At 42.1% G+C, this 5438-nt stretch overlaps 2 pseudogenes; one reads left to right on the top strand and one right to left on the bottom strand.

Annotated features, from left to right (window-relative positions):
- Window positions 1-5438, top strand: part of LOC123043653 (probable LRR receptor-like serine/threonine-protein kinase At4g29180) — a 139528-nt pseudogene that overhangs the window by 107168 nt on the left and 26922 nt on the right.
- Window positions 1904-5438, bottom strand: part of LOC123183771 (putative leucine-rich repeat receptor-like protein kinase At2g19210) — a 24296-nt pseudogene continuing 20761 nt past the window's right edge.

Here is a 5438-nt window from a genome sequence, read left to right as displayed (position 1 = left end):
GTGGGACCCCCCCCCCTCCCGAGGTTGCCGCTGGACAAAGCCGAGCGTCGCTGCTACAAGGGGCGTCGATGAAGCTGGCGTCAGTGGCGTAGGCGAACTGGTGGCATTGTCCGCGTAGCTCACCTTCCCCGGGAGACCACAATCTATGCTTATAAGAGAAAGGTGTGATAACTCCCGGGTGCCCCTACACCCTCTATCAACAGTAAAATAAAAAAAAATAGAAAACAATCAAAAAGATCGTAAACTTTGCGACATCAAATATGATCAAACTATGTAGGTTCTTGCAAGTTTTCATAACAAAAATATCATGTAGAGGAAGGTGTATGCACGAGTTTCAGATTTCAGTGCGCTAAAAGTGCTCAAAACTTCAAGCACTGAAATCTTTTTCTATTGTAAAGCTCCTCGAATGTTTTTTTTTGCATGAAACTTGCAAGAACCTATAAGGTTTGATCATATTTGATGTTGCAAAGTTTCAGAATTGTTTTTGGAATTATTTTTTGATTTTTTCTAAATTTACTGTTCATAGAGGGTGTAGGGGGCACCCGGGGGCTGAAAAACCACTCTCATGCTTATAAATCCAGCATCCATCCATCACGCCGGTGTAATCAGAGCCTCGATGAATCATTGTATGACTACATAGTCCAGTTCGTCGAGCATGATCCAATGCGTTGTGATTTGTGTATGCAATGCATACATTTGCTGTGAGGTTGGTCGCAAGCTTGGAGGGCATGCACATGTGACCACGCAGCAACTAAGGCAAAAATACATAGATGCACCGAACTACTAAGCCGGAATGAAGAACAATATCAAATTCTTCCTTAATTCTTTGACTCGGTAAACTACTCACCCCAATGGCAACAAATGATTAGCTCATCCAATGGGCCAGCCTGCACAGCTCCTTCTCATCCGAACCGAAAAAGATCGACAACACGTCCGAAAACACTTTCCCAATCAATAATGGATAGCGGACCCTAGCATTTCATATTTATTATCATATATATAAATATTATATCGGATGAATCTTATTATATGCAATAATTTTTCCACATGAAAATTTAGAGTGGCAATGTAGTCATCCTTGTTTACTGGTTGATCTCCTTCTTGATACTTGCATGGAAATCACTGAAATATGATTAACTCTTTAATCATAAGCATGTCCATGCACTTCCGAAAATCGACCACTCAAGGGGCGCAGAGATACCTATCCGCCGGTGGAGGGGAAAAGCTCATCTTGCTCAATTTACATCTCATAGCATTGCTTTTTAGTAGGCCTGAAAAACACATTTATAATTACCTAGTAATGGAGTAAAGATTGACAAACCCTAAGTACGTAGTTCCCATCATGAGTACATGCCACGATCTCGGGTGAAAGGATATAGACATAATGCCTATGATATGTACAAATGCGGCTCAGATTCTCTAACTTGCTTATAGCAAGTCAGAGGCAGCCTTGAGGCAGCTGGATGCCGTTTCTTTTCCATCGTGTCCCCCCTGCTCTGTTTCATGTTTCCTTCCCTCACACAACACAGTTCAGCCAGGCCAGCCCACATAAGCGACAAGGGAGGCCCATTCGGAAGCAAACAGCCCAGCTGCAGCGACAAGTGCATCTATGGACAGTTAACTGAATGTAAATAGCAGAATAGAACAGAACATATTCAGACTGGATAAAAACCTGTAAAAATACTCCGTTTTCAACCAGAATTCAACCAAAATCAACCAGAATACAAACATTAGTCATGATACAAATAACCATAATAACCTCCAACAAAATATAGTACTAGAGCTGCAGGTTCTACACAAAAGAGCACCATTTTGCAGTGTTTTTCACAAATTTCTTCAACCTGAACATATTCAGGCCAAAAGAAGAAGATGAACTATCTTATTCTTGTCATGAAATAGGAACCTAAAGAAGATCTCCAAAATCCATATCATCAATTCCATTAGAACCCTACAAAGAAAGAGGATCAAAATGAAACGTTGGAATAGAATAGTAGTTTAGAGAAGATACAACAACATTTAAAGTACCATTAGCAAGTCTGTGTAGCTCCTGAATGCATTGCTGGCATTATTGGCATTTTCAGTTGTTGCTTGAGTTTCTCCACCAACTTGATTCTCTTTCTCTTGCTGCTGCACAAAGAAACCCAACAAATTTATATATGATGTAGTAATAAATAAGTACACTAAATTGCAAGAATTTTCAGCAACATACGCTAGATTCCTTTGGGTCTTTCTTTTTGTACTTGCGTGTCTTCTCGATCCAAGGTTTATGTCTCTTTGAACTTTTCGGTTGAACCTCTTTTTTCTTGAGACGTGCAGAACTAAGCAAACCCTCATCTTGTTGAACATTAGGCTGCACATTAGAGGATTCACTCAAAATACTTCTAGATATCCTCAGTTTTTCCCGTACTTGCTTGGCAAGGATGTCCAATGCATTGTCCACCAACAAGATACATTCCGGATCGCTTGCGGCTTCACTTGCAAAATCATGAAATTTGTGAGAAACAAACTTGTACCGCAACATAGCATCCAATTTTGGATCTTCAATTATATCCCTTCCTTTGGTATCTTGTATAGTTCCAGATTTTGCTTCTCGGGTCCATCTCTTTAAGGCTTTGTTCGGTTACACCTCTTCCCACAGGGATTGGAGGGGATTTGGGGAGGATTTGACTTGTAGGAGATCTAAACCCCCCCTCAATCCCTGCCAAACCTCTTCAATTCCCTGTGAACCGAACGCAGCCTAAAAGATAATGGTTTGGCAATAACTTGATATTCATCAAGTCAAGAACTTTTAAAGCATGCGCACACAATACTCCGGTCCTTTTAAACTGAAAACAGCTACAAGAAGCCGTTTGCTCCAAAGGATCACCGACAACTATGCACTCTAGTTCGGAACTCAAAACACCATTAGCCCTCACAATTGTAACAGCATATGTATTATCTTCATCCAATGCTCTACTACATGCAGCCATGGATCTTCTATATTCAGATTTGAATGCTTCAAATATGATCTTAAACTGAAAACAGCTACAAGAAGCCATTATCTCTTAATTTGAAGACATGAACTCAATAATTACTGCAGGAATCATGAACAAATACAAGTAAGAAAATTTCCAATTTGTGAAGAAAATACAAGACAAAGAGGGGAGATTTGTGGTTGCTACCTATAATCTGGAAGGAGGAGGAGGAACAATGGCTGGAATCGATCGCCAGAAGTTTTCCTTGATCGGCCAGCTGATTTCCTTGGAGTTGCCGCAGCGATCGCCCAAAGCTGAGACAGCGCGCGACAGAGCAGCGCAGCATACGTTTCCCCGCCAAAATCCTCTCGTGCTCCCGCCTGAAGTTTTGTTTTCCCTCCACTCTGTTGAAGTAGGCCTTTAGGTGGGCTATGAAATCTGGGCTGGGCTGCTTATTTTAGGCTGAGTGAGGGATCGAAAGAAGCAGCCGACCGATCGAGAACGAGCGGCATCTGGCGTGCGCTGGGCTGCCTCTGACTTGCTATAAGCAAGTTAGAGAATCTGAGCCGGTACAAATGAGATGATAAGATAACACTCTTGCGGTATCTCATAAGTGGCTCTATCCAACCCCGGTTCAATTATTGGATTTCGAGAATATCACCTTGATATATCAATATCAATGACCAGGAAACTCAATCATGAATTCGCATACATTTTCCCACCAAAGATACTTTTAGAATAATACTCATATACATTCAAGTTTTCTTTCCCAAGGTGAATCACAAAAAAGTTAACCAATTCCCAGAATATTATTCAGGGTAGAAATCGTGAAGCTAATGGAAAAAATAAAATATTTTGGTATTGCATCAAGGGCATAATTGCAACACACTGATTCTCGAGTATTATTTAGAATTCTAAAAATGTACAAGCATGTTTACACTCCAACTCACTTAGGTGAAAGCAAGCAATTCAAAAATCTTAGAGATATAAAGAAACATAAACTGCATAATTAACACTTGCCTTTAGACAAGCCTGTCAATGATACATAGAAGTCTTCAACGTGCAGAAGGACCAGTAGCCATTGTCGGCACTCTCTTCAAATAATGCTCCATCTCAAATGTATTGTTGTTTTGGATCACATTAGTAGATTGATTAGTGGTGTAAGCATCATATCTCAAGTTCGGGTTCTCACTGCTGCTGCCAGAGTAAAATCTATGGCTTGCGATGTCACCTCCACCATGAGCCTTCTCGAGCTCAATGCACTCTTGTAGTTGCATCACCACATCGGTCATGGTGGGTCGACGTGTCGACATCTGTGAGGTGCACTTGAGTGCAATGTCTGCAACCTTCCACACACTGTTGACATCGTAATCTCCAAGCATTTGTGAATCCACCACATCCTCGATGTTGCCCTGTGCCAACCGCTCTTGTGCCCACTGGATGATACTCATGGGTACCGGCTCTCGCAGGATGGCCGCCTTCCCCGTGACTAGCTCCAGTAGTACGACTATGAAGCTGTACACATCACTCTTGGTTGTTGGCTGCATCGTCGCCTGGTACTCTGGATCTACGTATCCCGGGGTACCGACGAGCGTGTTTGTGGACACGTGGGTGTCATTGCTGTCGTCAAAGGCCCTGGACAAGCCAAAGTCAGCGATCCTAGCCTCGAGTCTCGCGTTCAACAAAATATTGGTGGCCTTAACATCTCTGTGGATGAGGGGTGGATTGCAACCCTTGTGTAGGTACTCCAGCCCTACAAATTAACACACCAGTTTCTGCTCAAGTTTGTTTAAAGTTGAAACACCAAACACTGACAACACAAAGAAGTGTGCTCTGCCTTCAAGTACATACCTTGCGCAGATTCAAGTGCGATTCGTAGTCTTTCTGTCCATGATAGATGTGGTGTGTTGCAGTTGCTTCCCACTAGTAGATTGCCATTGTAAGATAAAAAAAGAATATCAATTTTGTCAGCTCTAAACGTACAAATAACACTAAATTGCCTCAGAGGTACTAAAGTCTAAAGCTAGTATGTTCTTTGAGGAAATACTCCAAATTTTCAAGCTACTAGTAACATGCGCATACTACACTATGCTAGCACAAAATTAAGGTGAACCATTATTTAGCTAAAGTTATATATTGAATTAATATACGATCTCTAACAAGGTTTATACACCGAATGAACCTCGATAGGCTAGGATATAAGTGTTTGCTCTCAAGATTCAATGAGCTTTGTCAAGAATGAAGGTCTACATAGTCGTCATTTAGGTTTTGAGCCAGGAAGATATATATTAGAAATGGGGGGGGGGGGGGGGGTAGCGGGTGCGTGATGCGTGATGCGAGGTGGTAGGAGGGGATTTGGGTAGGAGAGGCACAAGAAGTACAAGGATTTGGGAGAGAGGATTGTCATGCTGGCGGTCTTGCATGGGGCCACTTGTGAGGGGCGAAGTAATGGGGAGGTTGGAAAAGGAGTGAGACCACCAACTG

This window comes from Triticum aestivum, chromosome 1A (assembly GCF_018294505.1).
Source record: "Triticum aestivum cultivar Chinese Spring chromosome 1A, IWGSC CS RefSeq v2.1, whole genome shotgun sequence".
Lineage (NCBI taxonomy): Eukaryota > Viridiplantae > Streptophyta > Magnoliopsida > Poales > Poaceae > Triticum > Triticum aestivum.
This window is presented reverse-complemented; position numbering and strand designations above follow the sequence as displayed.